Source organism: Hemiscyllium ocellatum, chromosome 9 (genome assembly GCF_020745735.1).
Source record: "Hemiscyllium ocellatum isolate sHemOce1 chromosome 9, sHemOce1.pat.X.cur, whole genome shotgun sequence".
Classification (NCBI taxonomy): domain Eukaryota; kingdom Metazoa; phylum Chordata; class Chondrichthyes; order Orectolobiformes; family Hemiscylliidae; genus Hemiscyllium; species Hemiscyllium ocellatum.
Window position 1 is genome coordinate 22,270,852 of NC_083409.1, and position 16,842 is coordinate 22,287,693.

General features: G+C 44.8%; 1 protein-coding gene across 1 annotated transcript in view; it reads left to right on the forward strand.

Annotated features, from left to right (window-relative positions):
* LOC132818635 (probable voltage-dependent R-type calcium channel subunit alpha-1E) overlaps positions 1–16,842 on the forward strand; it is a 270,545-nt gene that overhangs the window by 15,459 nt on the left and 238,244 nt on the right. The gene's annotated exons all lie outside the window — the stretch shown is intronic.

The window sequence follows — 16,842 nt, forward strand, 5'->3', positions numbered from 1 at the left end:
TCACGGTGACAGGTATTATTACCCCAACATCTGTCACTGGGGGATATCATTTCCCCAACACCCATCATCATGACAGGCATCATTATCCCAACTCACATCACCATGACAGGTATCATTACCCCAACACCCATAACCGTGTCAGATTTCATTACTCCCAACACTCATCACCGTGACAGATATCATTATCTCATCACCTATCTCTGTGACAGGTATCATTACCCCAACACTTATCACTGGGGGTTATCATTACCCCAACACCCATCACCGTGACAGAAATCATTACCCCGACACCCATCACCGTGACAGATATCATTACCCCAACACCTGTCACTGGGGGATATCATTACTCTAACACCCTTCACCATGACAGATTTCATTACACAATACCAGTCACTGGGGCATATCTTTACCCCAACATCCATCACGGTGACAGATATGATTACCCCAACACATGTCACTGGGGATATCGTTTTCCCAACGCCTATCACCATGACAGGCATCATTATCCCAACTCGCATCACCGTGACAGGTATCATTACCCCAACACCCATCACAATGTCAGATTTCATTTCTCGAACACTCATCACCATGACAGATATCATTATCTCATCTCCTATCTCCGTGTCAGGTATCATTACTCCAAGACCTATCACTGGGGGTTATCATTACCCCAACACACATCACTGTAACAGATATCATTACCCCATTACCCCATTACCTGTCACTGGGGGATATCATTATCCCAACACCCATCATCATGATAGGTATCATTACCCCAACTCACATCACTGAGACAGATACCATTACCCCAACACCCATCACTGTGACAGATACCATTACCCCAACACCCATCACCGTGACAAATATCATTACCCCAACACCTATCACCGTGACAAATATCATTACCCCAACACCTGTCACTGGGGGATATCATTACCCCAACACCTATCACTGTGACAGATATCATTACCCCAACACTCATCACCGTGGAAGTTATCATTATCCCAGCATCCAAAACCGTGACAGGTATCATTACCCCAACAGCCATCACCGTGTTAGATATCATTACTCCAACACACATCACTGTGACAGCTGTCACTATCTCAACACCTATCGCTGTGACAGATATCATTACCCCAATACCCATCACCTTGACTGATATCATTTCTCCAACATCCATCTCCGTGACAGGTATCATTTCCCCAACACCCATTAGCGTGACAGATGTCAGTATCTCAACACCTATCACTGTGCAACGTTTCATTTCCCCAACACCTGTCGCTGGGGGATATCATTACCCAACACCCATCACCGTGACAGACATCATTACCCCAACAGCTGTCACTGGGGAATATCATTACCCACAACTCCCATCACCATGTCAGATATCATTATCCCAACACCCATTACCATGACAGGTATCATTACCCCAACACCCATTACCATGACAAGTCGATTCTCCTGTTTCTTTGATGCTGCCTGACCTGCAGCCCTTTTTCAGCAACACATTTTTAAGCTCATCATTACCCCAACACCCATTACTGGGACAGGTATCATTATCCCAACACCCATCACTATGGCAGGTATCATTACCTCAACACCCGTCACCGTGAGAGATATCATCACCACTAGGATCCAACATTGTGACAGGTATCATTACTCCAACACCCATCACCGAGACAGATATGATTAACCCAACACCCATCACTGTGACAGATATCATTACCCTAACACCCATCATCATGACAGATATCATTACCCCAACACCTGTCACTGGGGAATATCATTACTCCAACACCCCTCACTGTGACAGATAGCATTACCCCAAAACCCATCACCGTGACAGATTTCATTACACAACTCCTGTCACTGCGGCATATCTTCCCCCAACATCCATCACGGTGACAGATATTATTACCCCAACACCTGTCACGGGGATATCATTTCCCCAACACCCATCATCATGACAGGCATCATTATCCCAACTCACATCACCGTGACAGGTATCATATCGCAACACCTATCACCATGACAGATTTCATTACTCCAACACTCATCACCGTGACAGATATCATTATCTCATCACCTATCTCCGTGACAGGTCTCATTACCCCAACACTTATCACTGGGGGTTATCATTACCCCAATACCCATCAGTGTAACAGATATCATTGCCCAACACCCATCACCGTGACACATATCATTACCCCAACACCTGTCACTGGGGAATATCATTACCACAACTCCTGTCACTAGGGGTATCATTACCCCAAAACACATCATCATGACAGGTATCATTACCCCAACTCACATCACTGAGCCAGATACCATTACCCCAACACCCATCACCGTGACAGATATCATTACCCCAACACCCATAACCGTAGGAGTTATCATTATCCCAGCATCCAACACCGTGACAGGTATCATTACCCCAACACCCATCACTGTGACAGATATCATTACCCCAGCACCTATCACTGTGACAGGTATCATTACCCCAACACCCATCATGGTGACGGATATCATTACCCCAACACGCATCACCATGACAGATATCATTACCCCAACACCTGTCACAAGGGAATATCATTACCCCAGCATCCAACACCATGACAGGTATCGTTACCCCAACACCCATCATCATGACAGGTATCATTACTCCAACACTTATCACCGTGGGATTTATCATTATCCCAGCATCCAACACTGTGACAGGTATCATTACCCCAACACCCATCACTGTGACAGGTATCATTTCTCCAACACCTGTCACTGGGGGATATCATTACCCCAACACCCATCACCATGACAGACATCATTTCCCCAACAGATGTCACTGGGGGATATCGTTACCCCCAACTCCCATCACGGTGGCAGATATCATTACCCCAACACCTGTTACTGTGACATATAATTACGACAACAAACATCACCATGAGAGATATCATTACACTAGGATCCAACGTTGTGACAGGTATCATTACCCCAACACCCATCACTGTGAGAGATATCATTACCAAAGCACCCATCACTGTGAGTGACAAATATCATTACCCCAACACCCATCACTGAGACAGATACCATTACCCCAACACCTGTTGCTGGGACATATCATTACCCCAACACATGTCACTAGGGAATATGATTACCCCAGCATCCAACACTGTGACAGGTATAGTTACCCCAACACCCATCATCCTGACAGATATCATTACCCCAACACCTGTTGCTGGGACATGTCTTTACCCCAACACCCATCACTGTGACAGATATCATTACTCCAACACCTGTCATTGGGTATGTCATTACCCCAACACCCATCATCAGGACAGGTATCATTGCCCCAACTCACATCACTGTGACAGGTATCATTCCCCCAACACCCATAACCGTGGGAGTTATCATTATACCAGCATCCAACACTGTGGCAGGTATCATTACCCCAACACCCATCACTGAGACAGATACCATTAGCCCAACATCAATCACTGTGACAGAAATCATTACCCCAACACCCATCACCACGACAGGTATCATTACCCCAACACTTATCACCGTGGGATTTATCATTATCCCAGCATCCAACACTGTGACAGGTATCATTACCCCAACACCCATGAGTGTAACAGATGTCACGATCTCAACACCTATCACTGTGACAGATATCATTACCCCAACACCTGTTACTGGGACATATAATTACGACAACAAACATCACCATGAGAGATATCATTACCCTAGGATCCAACGTTGTGACAGGTATCATTACCCCAACACCCATCACTGTGAGAGATATCATTACCAAAGCACCCATCACTGTGAGTGACAAATATCATTACCCCAACACCCATCACCGTGACAAATATCATTACCCCAACACCTGTCACTAGGGAATATGATTACCCCAGCATCCAACACTGTGACAGGTATAGTTACCCCAACACCCATCATCCTGACAGATATCATTACCCCAACACCTGTTGCTGGGACATGTCTTTACCCCAACACCCATCACTGTGACAGATATCATTACTCCAACACCTGTCATTGGGTATGTCATTACCCCAACACCCATCATCAGGACAGGTATCATTGCCCCAACTCACATCACTGTGACAGGTATCATTCCCCCAACACCCATAACCGTGGGAGTTGTCATTATACAAGCATCCAATACCGTGACATGTATCATTACCCCAACACCCATCACTGTGACAGATATCATTACCCCAACACCTGTCACTGGGCAATATCATTACCCCAGCATCCAACACCGTAAAAGGTATCATTACCCCAACACCCATCACCGTGACAGATATCATTACCCTAACACCTGTCACTGGGGGATATCATTACCCCCAACACACATCACCAAGACAGGTATCATTATCCCAACACCCATTACCATGACAGGTCGATTCTCCTGTTTCTTTGATACTGCCTGACCTGCAGCCTTTTCCAGCAACACATTTTTAAGCTCATCAATACCCCAACACCCCTTACTGGGACAGGTATCATTATCCCAACACCCATCACCATGACATAAATCATTACCCCGATACCTGTCACTGGGGGATATCATTACCCTAACACTCATCATCATGACAGGTATCATTACTCCAACTCACATCACCGTGGGAGTTATCATTATCCCGGCATCCAACAGCGTGACAGGTATCATTACCCCAACACCTATCACTCGGGGATATCATTACTCCAACACTCATCACCATGACAGATATCATTACCCCAACACCTGTCACTAGGGAATATCATTATCCCAGCATCCAACACCATGACAGGTACCTTTACCCCAACACCCATCACCATGACAGATATCATTACCCCAACACCTGTCACTGGGGGATATCATTACCCCAACATCCATCACTGTGACAGATATCATTACGCCAACACCTGTCACTGGGTATATCATTACCCCAACACCCATCATCATGACAGATATCATTACCCCATCTCACATCACCGTGACAGATATCATTACTCCAACACCCATAACCGTGGGAGTTATCATTATACAAGCATCCAACACCGTGACAGGTAAAATTACCTCACCACCCATCACTGTGACAGATACCATTATCCCAACACCTGTCACAAGGGAATATCATTACCTCAGCATCCAACACCGTGACAGGTATCGTTACCCCAACACCCATCACAGATACCATTACCCCAAGCCCTGTTGCTGGGAGATATCATTACCCCAACACCCATCACAGTGACTGATATCATTACCCCAACACCAGTCACTGGGCGATATCATTACCACAACACCTGTCACTGGTGTATCATTACCTCAACATCTTTCACGAGGGAATAACATTACCCCAGCATCTAACACGATGACAGGTATTGTTACCCCAACACCCATCATCTTGAAAGATATCATTACCCCAACAATCATCACTGTGACAGATATCATTACTCCAACACCTGTCATTGGGTATATCATTAACCCAACACCCATAATCATGACTGGTATCATTACCCCAACTCACATCACTGACACAGCTACCATTACCCCAATACCCATCTCTGTGACAGATATCATTACCCCAACACCCATCTTCATGACAGGTATCATTACCCCAACTGACATCACTGAGACAGATACCATTACCCCAACACGCATCACTTTGACAGATATCATTACCCCAACACCCATCACCGTGACAGATATCATTACCCCAACACCCATCACCGTGACAGATATCATTTCCCCAACATCTGTCACTGGGGGATATCATTACCCCAACACCTATCACCATGACAGACATCATTACCCCAACGCCCATCATCATTTTAGGTATCATTACCCCAACTGACATCACTGAGACAGGTACCATTACCCCAACGCTCATCACTGTGACAGATATCATTACCCCATCACCTGTCACTGGGGAATATTCTTACCCCAACACCCATCATCATTACAGGTGTCATTACCCCAACTCGCATCACCGTGACAGGTACCATTACCCCAACACCCATCACCGTGTCAGATATTATTACTCCAACATACATCGCAGTGACAGATATCATTACCACAACATCTGTCACTGGGGGATATCATTACCCCAATACCCATCACCTTGACTGATATCATTTCTCCAACATCCATCTCCGTGACAGGTATCATTTCCCCAACACCCATTAGCGTGACAGATGTCAGTATCTCAACACCTATCACTGTGACAGGTTTCATTTCCCCAACACCTGTCACTGGGGAATATCATTACCCCGACACCTATCATCATGACAGGTATCATTACCCCAACTCCCATCACAGTGACAGGTATCATTACCCCAACACTCATAAACGTGGGAGTTATCTTTGTCCCAGCACCCATCGCCATGACAGGTATCATTACCCCAACACCCATGACCGTGACAGATATCATTACCCCAACAAACATCATGACAGGTATCATTACCCCAATGTCACCATGACAGATATAATTTCCCCAACACCTGTCACTGGGGTATATCATTATCCCAACACCCATCACCGAGACAGATATCATTACCCCAACACCTATCACTGTGAGAGATATCATGTTCTCAGCCATCCTCCAAATATAGAAAATGTACTATATGTTTATCAAATACAAGATTGGAAGATGTCATTAGTTTTGGAGAATTTGAAACTAAATGTCATTTCCAGCTGGAACACTTTTTGAAGTCAATTAAACTCACACCTATATCTGTGCAAGGTACCATTAATGCATTACCCATCATCGTGGGAGATGTAATTAACCTCATACTCTGCACTCTCCTCCCACACCAGAGTGTTCACTTTGACAGGCAGCATTAAATCTAACAATGAACGTTTTAGGAGATCCCCACAATCTACATGTGCAACCTCCATTTACATGTTTGAATGTCGAGAATCTCCCCAAGATGCTGAGCAAGTGCGTTTCCACTTCGCGGTTGATACACGGAGGCCAGCTCTCAAAATCTGATTGAATTTGAAACTTAAATAGTTAGACAAGCAGGAGGCTGGAAGAGCACAGCAAGCCAGGCAGCATCAGGAGGTGGGGAAGTCAACATTTCGGATGGAACCCATCCTCAGGACCTGGCTTGTTGTGTTCTTCCGGGCTCCTGCTTGTCCACTTTGGATTCCAGCATCTGCAGGTTTTTTTGTGCCTCTTTGAAATTTAAATTGTTTTGTAAAGAGTAGTTGCGCGTTATTATTTATTGCTTCATGGAACATGAGTCTCACTGGCTGAGCCAGCAATTACTGCCCAGTGACACTGAAGAAATGGCAATTTAGTTCTGTCAGGTTGGTGAATGGCTTGAAAGGGAACTTGCAGGCGGTGATGTCCCCATGTATCTACCGCCCTTATCCTTCCGGTTGGGAGTGTTCATGGATTTGGAAGGTGGAGCCTTAATGAATTTCTGCAGTGCAGATAGTACACACTGCTGCTACTGGACGTCAGTGTTGGAGGGATTGGACGTTGAAGGTTGTGGGTGGGACACACTTCAAGCATTGTCCTAAATGCTTGAGTGTTGTTGGAGCTGCACTCATTGAGGGAAATGGAGACTATTCCATCAGACCCCTGACTTGTACGTTGTAGATGGTGAACAGGTTTTGGGCATTCAGGAGGTGAGGTACTGTGGGTTGTCTAGTCTCTGACCTGCTCTTGTAGCTACTGTTTTTAAATGGTGAATCCAGTTCAGTTTCTGGTCAATGGTAACACCCAGGATATTGATAAATTTGCTGAGGGATAATGGTTAGATTTATTTTTTGTTGGATATGGTCATTGCCTGGTGTTATTTCTCAGCAGTGTCTCAAGGGGTTGGCCTTCCACCCTGGCCTAGTATGCATTAGCACAGCACATATAGCATAGCAACCATAGCGACCACAGCAACACGACGGCTGGAGGAAGAGCACCTCATCTTCCGCCTAGGAACCCTCCAGCCACAAGGGATGAACTCAGATTTCTCCAGTTTCCTCATTTCCCCTCCCCCCACCTTGTCTCAGTCAAATCCCTCAAACTCAGCACCGCCTTCCTAACCTGCAATCCTCTTCCTGACCTCTCCGCCCCCACCCTCACTCTGGCCTATCACCCTCACCTTGGCCTCCTTCCACCCACTGCATTTCCAACGCCCCTCCCCCAAGTCCCTCCTCCCTACCTTTTATCTTAGCCTACTTGGCACACTCTCCTCATTCCTGAAGAAGGGCTCATGCCCGAAACGTCGAATCTCCTGCTCCTTGGATGCTGCCTGACCTGCTGCGTTTTTCCAGCAACACATTTTCAGCTCTGATCTCCAGCATCTGCAGTCCTCACTTACTCCTAGTATGCATTATCCATCTTTAATTTCAGTTGAGAAGGTGGTGAGCTGTAAGTAGGAACTGTTCCTGCTACTTGGTCAACCCAAGCCTGTATATTGTTCAGGCTACATTTGGACGTAGACTGCTTCCCCAAGTCTTGCCTCATGGTGGAGGGAAAGGGATGATTGAAGCAGCTGAAGATGGTTGGGCTTTGAGGAATGTCCTGAAGCTGAGATGATTAGTCTTCAACAACCGGAGCCATCTTTAATATTTAAAGTGGAGAAAACAACATTAACAATGTCAGGGTGTTAATGCAGGAATGCATGTGGTCCAATTGCTTGGTAGACTTTATTTTTACCATTTTTTTTAAAAGCCTATTTTCTAATCAACCTGTTCAGAGAATATTATTATCTGCCTCTGGAGCAGGTGGGGCTTGCAGACTTGCCTCTGGGTCAAGGGTAGGGACACTGTCAGTGTGCCACAACTGCCTCTTTATTTTCCTAGTACTTATTTTTATTTAAACTCTCTATATAATCAAGAGATTTTCTTATATACCTCTGAAGCAGTTGGGGCTTGAACCCATGTCTCTCAGTCCAAAGTTAGGGACACTACTACTCTGCCACATGAGAGCCATTTTGGGTCGACTTTATTTTTAAAAAATTTGTCTTTTTGTTTTAACCAACCTGTTCAGAGAACTGAAGCAGTTGGGACTTAAATCTGGCCCCTCGTGGCTCAGAGGTGAAGACACTACCATTACACCATCAGACCCCTTTATTTGCCTGGTACATAAGGTAGAATGAATTGGCATGGTGGCTGTAACCGACTCTTAACTTGCAAGACAGCCAGGACTGCGATGTAAATAACCCAAGTTACAAGTTAACATGAAGGAAAGCTAAACCAGTGGAAGCAGAGGGAATCATCTTTGTACTTGATCTTGTGCTTAAAGCCAACTCTGCTCCCTGCAGATTGAGATCCCAGTTTGAGTTTGTCAGGTCCTGGGAATCTGCCCTGGCGCTGTCCCTGAGGCTGCTCCCTCCTCCTTCCTGATTAAGGCTCCAACCTCCTTATGCACTTAATAAACCTTCACTTACATTTGTACATTGTGGATTGTCCAATGCCAGCTCCCGGGTGGGGTGTCTAAGATCTCTCTTTTCACATGCTCGTTCTGGTCTTGTGTCTTCAGTTACAATGTCATGATGGACATCAATCTTATTCTACCATGCCCACAATTCATCACTGTAATGTAAATGGGGGACAAGGTTAAATGCTGGGCAGCATACAGTGGAGACTTTGAAGTGGAGACACTGGAGACTGAAGGATTCCAAACATTTATAGAGTCATACATCATGGAAACAGACTCTTCACGCCAACCAGTCCATGCCGACCATATTCCTCAACTCAACTAGTCCCATGTTCCTGTGCTTGGCCCATATCCCTCCAAACATTTCTTATTATGTACTTATCCAAATGTCTTTTAAGTGTTGACACTGCCCCTATGTCCACCACTTCCTCTGGTTATTCATTCCACACATGAACCACTTGCACTGTGTAAAAAAAAAGGTTGCCCATCAGGTCCTTTTTAAAACTCTCTCCTCTCACCTTGAGAATTTATTGTGGGAATACTGTCTAGCCATCCAGGAGCTTCTTAAAAATGGCAGAATGCATAAATGCAGAATGATCATGGAGGAAGAGTAGTTTTAATTGGGGGAGTTTAACATTGAGAAAAACAAACTGGGTCACGGTGGCTCAGTGGTTAAGACTGCTGCCTCAGAGCATTAGGGTTCGATGACTGTCTGTCTGTGTGGAGTTGGCATGTTTTCTCGAAGTCTGCATGGCTTTCGGCCAGGCGCTCTGGTTTCCTCCCACAATCCAAAGATGTGCACGTTAGGGTGGATTGACCATGCTAAATTGCCCATAGTGTCTAGTGATATGTAGATTAGGTGGATTAGCCATGGGATATATCCCCAGAATGATGGTGATAGGGGAGGGGACAGGGTCTGGATGGGAGCGTCAGTGCAGATGCAATGGGCCAAATGGCCTCTTCCTGCAGTGTAAGGATTCTATGGAAAAAGTGGTTGTTTTTGAGTGTGTTCAGTCATCATTACAACAACTAACAAGGCTTTGGGCTGTCTAAAATCCATGAATGATAGAGAGGTGAGATTTAGCAAACTGTCTAAAGAAGCAGGGACATTTACCCAACAACAATCACTATTTGACAGAATTCAGCATTGTGTCTTAAAGAGAGAATCTCAACCTGGCGAGGATTGTAGATTCCAAACTGTCCAACTTCAATGGCGTGAGATAGAGACTCTCCCCTCAGAAAATGAGGCAAATTTGATTGTGTACGAATTGTCCACTGAGGAATTTAATGTGGTGCCAAATGTGTTTCTTTTCAATCGATTACTTTGTGGTGTTACTGACAGGACTTGTATTTATTACTCATTCCTAATTGCCCTTGAGGGTGTGTTGGTGATGATGAGCCAACTGTTGTAGGTGCACCCACAGTGTGAGTAGTTTGCATTGCTGGAGGACCTGCTCAGCCATTACTGGATGTCTGGAGTCACATGTAGGCCATGCCTTGTTCAGAAAACAGGATTTCTTCCCTGAAGGACGCTAATTAATCAGATGGAGTTTTATGATAGATTCCAGATTCTATTTAAAAAAAAACAAATTGAATTTGAATTTAAATTCAACCAGCTGCTATAGTGAGATTTGAACCGGAATCTCCGGGGCTCTAACCCTGTTTTACTCGTCCAATGACATTATGACTGCACTGCCGCCTCTTCTGAGTTTAACTGAAGTGGAACATTCAGTGACTGTGGAGAGTTGTTGTTGGCCAGGATGCCATTATCATGTTTATTAAACAGATTGAGGGACACATGCTTTTCTGTTGCTGTTCCTTGGAGGACGTCATTATTGTGCTTATCATTCATTCATGGATTAAAAAGTCAGCATTTAATGCCCAAATCCTAACTGCCTCTTGAGAAGGTGGTGGTGAGTTGCCTTCTACAACCGCTACAGCCTGTTGCTGTAGGTAGACCCATAATGGTGTTGGACAGAATTCCAGGTTTTTCACCCAGTGACACTGCTTCAAGTCTGCAGGAACACCGCAGGAATGGTGGTATAGTTCCAAGCCAGGGTAGTGAGCATCTTGGGTGGCCGGTTCTCCTTGGTGTTCCCATGTATCTGCTGCTCTTGTCCTTCTAGGATGTAGAGATTGTCTGTTTTGAAGGTGCTGTCTTGATTGTAATCTTCCATTGTTTTGAAGACGTCAGTATTGTCCCTCAGCGTTGCCTTTTCAAAAAATTGAAGAGACTCTGAGACCTATTCACTAACTAGTGATTGCTTCAATCTCTCAGTTCTGAATTCATCTCACTGTTTATGCACCACTCCTCCTGTCTTTTGAGCTCTCGTCAGAACATTAAGAGCAAAATTGTATATCATGCTCCCAACTACACTATAACCAAGATTCAACACAAGTTAAAACAATTTACCCCTGGTTTTCATACCTGCCTCTCTCTCTTGGAATAAATTCCGGTGCTCAGTGGTCATCTTTGTGGCCATATTCACTTGTGTCTTTACTTTTCCACTGAGATTTTTACAGATTTTTGGAGACTCCAGGGAGGGACCATCAAAGACTGAGATTTGGACAGGGATCTGAAATCTCATCCCCATTTCCAATAGCTCTCTTTTCGGCTGGGTAGGGAGAATGGGGGTGAGGTGTGAGTCTGACATAAGGGACGTTTGAGTGGAACTATCTCAACACAGAGCACTGTTCAAACAGACCCAATTTTTCCCTGTTCAGTACCTGGGGTGGCAGGGTGGCTCAGCGGTTAGCACTGCTGCCTCACAGTACCAAGGACCCAGGTTGAATTCCAGTTTTGGGGTGACTGCCTGTGTGGGAGTTTGCATATTATCCCCGTGTCTGCGTGGATTTCCTCCCACAATCTAAAATGTGCAGGCCAGGTGAATTGGCCATGCTAAGTTGCCCATAGTGTAAGGTGCATTAGTTAGAGGGAAATGGGACTGGGTGGGTTACTCTTTGGAGGGTCAGTGTGGACTTGTTGAGCTGGAGGTCATCTGATTAGTGTCCTTAACTACCAGCCAGAATCTGTTTATTTATAATGAATAGTCATTCTCATTTCTTGCAGAAACTAGGCCAGTGGTTTCTGTTAAACCTGTGTCAACAAGGCTGTGCGGATGTTCTGGGGTGCCATGGTGGCTCAGTGATAAATTCTGTGATGACTTCAGGACTAGTGATGGTCAATTTCTAGTACGCTGTCCCAGTGACAGTGTGTGGCTCCTGCTGGGATTGGATTCGAAACGGAAGCAAATAGGATCTGAGGGTGGTTTTGGTTGTGGAAAATGCCAGGTTCTGAACTGCATTTAACACATGGCACTAGAAACGGCAAAGGATTTCCTGCAGGTGGCAGAGCTGTCCCTTTCTAATGACCTACCGAACACAGTTTGATTGAATTGGCAGGTAACCTGGAATGGCAGGAGGCAGAATTAATTGAGGAACTGGTACAATTAATGGGGAGTCAGTGGCCTAGTGGAGTTATTGCTGGACTGTTAATCCAAAGACCTGGGTAATGTTCTGGGGACCTGGCAGATGGTGGAATTTGAATTCAATAAAAATGTGTAGAGGCTAATGACATTGTCTATTGTCAGGAAAGAAACATCTGCTTCACTAATGCCCTTCTGGGAATGAAACACATGACTTCCAACCTATCGCAATGTGGTTGGCTCTTGGGCAACAGTAACACCCTCATCCAAAAAATGAATCAAAAAAAGGTACTTTTAAGTTAGTCTCAATACAAGGGAGAGCAGGTATTCCAGGAGTTGAAATATTTGAATCAGTTGATATTCAGTTCTGAGGAGAAAGTGAGGTCTGCAGATACTGGAGCGCAGAGTCGAGAGTGTGTTGCTGGAAAAGCACAGCAGGTCAGGCAGCATCCCAGGAGCAGGAGAATCGACGTTTCGGGCATATTCAGTTCCAAAGCAATTTGTGCACATGGGGAACATGCAGAAAGTAGAGATGAAAGCAGAGAAAAGAGCCAAGAAACATAAGGAAAGGCCGATGAAATTAAAACAACAGGAAATTGATCTGAGAATGCTAGAATTGGAATTGCGAAGATAAGAGATCATAAGAGAACATGAGTATCAGCTTAAAGCAATGCAGATTGAACAGGGGAACAGGATCAGATGCTTGTGCAGGCTCTGATATGGAGAATATTAGTGCAAATCTGACATCCAGTTGTTAAATGGTTAAGTTTGCACATAACCCTCCCAACATTTGGGTAGTTGGATGTGGAGGCATTCCTCTCGTCATTGGAAAATGGCTAGACAAAAGAATTGTGAAAAGGATTGGACACTACTCATACAGAGCAATTTAACAGGAAAGAACAGGGAATCCGTACTTCACTGTCAGAGGGGCATTCTTCAGATTATTTCACTGTAAAAAGAAACTGTGTGGCCTGCACACAAGTTAATGCCTGAGGCATATAGTAAAGATTCTGGAATTTAAAGGAGCATCCTGCCAAACCTAGATGAATTTTAAGGGTTAAACAAAGTAGTTTTGACAGGCACAATGAATCTGTGAAAGAGATTATTCTTTCAGAGGAATCTTTGGAAAAAGCTCAAAACTTTCAGTAGTAAGAGCCTATGTGAAGGACCATTGTAGCTGCTAGACAGACAGCAGTAATGGCTGATGATTTGGAGCTCCTTCATAAAGCTAAACTTTTTTTTATTCTGTCACCCTTGTAAATTCAAAATAGTAGGAAATGGGAGAGTGAAAGGAAGGCAAGTAGCAAAGATAAGGCGTGGGTAGTTGGGAATTCATCATAGTCTGCTCCTTGATTCAGAAGGGAAGATCCTGTGGGTGGACGTTGGAAGTCAAGGTGGGATATCTTCATCCAGAATGTTGGAAGTCAAATCCATGGGGCTTATTGAAGTTTTTAAGAGTGGTTCTGAAAAGAGAACTACCAAAGAAAAGGCCATGGATCAGATTGTGGCATTAACTGCATCGCAGAGACCAGCAGCAGATACTGCTGTGAATGTCAAAAAGGTTCACAGGGTAGATGAGAAATAGGAAAGGCTTCTATCAAAAGGGAAGATAACCCTTTTTTCTACAAACGAAGCAGCCAAGTCCATAACTATACTAAAGGACACAAGGATTACTCACATTCTCTTGCTGGGGATGTGGGGCAGTTCTGTCATAAGACAGGAGGGCAGGAAAATCTCAGCACGTAATCAGAGCAGAACCTTTCATACCTATACCAGTCTCAGAAGAACCATTGAGTCGAGTATTAGTGGATCGTGTAGGACAATAACTGAAAACGAGAGCTGGACTTTAGAACATAGAACAGTACAGGCCCTTTGGCCTACGATGTTGTACTGAGCATTTATCTTAATCTAAGATCTATCTAACCTCCACACCACTCAATTTACTACCATCATTGAGCTTGTCCAGCAGTCACTTAAATGTCCCTCATGTCTCAGACTCTACTACCACTGCTGGCAGTACATTACACACACCCACCACTCTCTGCCTGAAGAACCTACCTCTGACATTATCCCTAAACTTTCCTCCAATCTCCTTTAAATTATGACCTCCCGATGACACCATTTCTGCCCTGGTGAAAAGTCTCTGGCTATCTACTCTGTCTATGCCTCTCATTACCTTCTCCACCTCTGTCAAGTCACCTCTCTCCTCTCCGGTGTGAAAAGCCCCAGCTCACTCAACCTCTCTTCATAAGACATGCCCTCCAATTCAGGCAGCATCTTGGTAAATCTCCTCTGCACCCTCTCTAAAGCATCCTTCCTGTAATGAGGCAACCAGAACTCGACACAATATTCCAAGTGTGGTCTAACCAAGATTTTGGAGAGCTGTGGCGGAACCTTGTGGCTCTTAAATTCAATACCACAGTTAATGAAAGCCAAAACATCAAATGCCTTCTTGACAACCCTATCAATTGGGTGGCAACTTTGAGGGATCTATGTACATTGACCCCAAGATTCCTCTGTTCTTCCACACTGCCAGGAATCCTGTTTTTAACCCTGTATTCAGCATCCCGATTTGACCTTCCAGAAGGAATCACTTCACATTTATCCAGGTTGAACTCTGTCTGCCACTTGTCAGTCCAGCTCTGTATCCTGTTAGTGTCTTGTTGTAGCCTAAAATAGCCCTTGACGCTATCTGCAACACCACTGACCTTTGTGTCATTGGCGAACTTATTAACCCACCCTTCCACCTCTTCATCTAAGTCTCTTAAAAAAACTACAAAGAGCAGAGGCTCAAGAACATTTCCCTGCAGGACACCACTGGTCACTGACCTCCAGACAGAATACTTTTCATCGAGTATCACTCACTGTCTTCTTTTGGCTAGCCAATTCTATGTCCAGAGAGCCAAATTTTCCTGTATCCCATACCTCCTAATATTCTGAATGAACCTATTGTGGGGTACCTTATCAAATGCCTTACTGAAATCCATATAGATCACATCCACTGCTCGACCGTCTTCAACTTGTCTCATCAAGTTGAACTCAATAGGGATTGTGAGGCATGACCTGCCCCTCACAAAGCTATGCTGACTATCGTTAATCAAACTGTGTTTTTCCAAATAGTCATAAATCCTATCTCTCAGAATCCTTTCCAGTTCCTTGCTTCCCACAGACATAAGACTGACTGGTCTGTAATTCCCAGGGATTTCCCTATCCCCTTTCTTGAATAAAGGAACAACATTCACCTCCGTCCAATCAACTGGTACTACTCCCCCAGAGAGTGAGGATGCAAAGATCATCGCCAGAGGCACAGCAGTCTCATTCCTCGCTTCCTGTAGTAACCGTGGATGTATCTGGCCCGACCCTGGGGACTTATCTATCTTGATGCTTCCCAGAATGTCCAGCACATCCACTTCCTTAATATCAACCTGTTCGAGCCTGTTAACCTGGTCCACAGTGTTCTCACTATCTACAAGGTCCCTCTCTCTAGTGAATACTGAAGAAAAAACTCATTTATGGCCTCCCTTACCTTTTCAGACTCCGGGGACAAGTTCCCTCCACTATCCTTGATCAGCCCTTCCCTCTCTCTGATCATTCTCTTATTCCGCACTTATAGAATGCCTTTGGGTTTTCTCTAATCCTTCTGGCCAGAGGTTTTTTGTGCCCCCTCCTAACTCTCCTCAGTCCATTTTTGAGTTTTTCCTAGCTACGCTGTAATCCTCTAAAGCTGTGCCTGCTACTTGCTCCTTCACCTTAAGTAAGCTTCCTTCTTCCTCTTGACAAGGAGCTCCTCTTCTCTTGTCATCCAAGGCTCCTTCACCTTACCATTCCTTGCCTCTCTCAGTGGGACAAAGTTATCCAACACTCGCAACAAGTGCTCCTTAAACAGCCTCCACATTTCTGTTGGAGAAAGTGAGGTCTGCAGATGCTGGAGACCAGAGCTGAAAATGTGTTGCTAGAAAAGCGCAGCAGGTCAGGAAGCATCCAAGGAACAGGAGATTCGACGTTTCGGGCATAAGCCCTTCTTCAGGAATCCT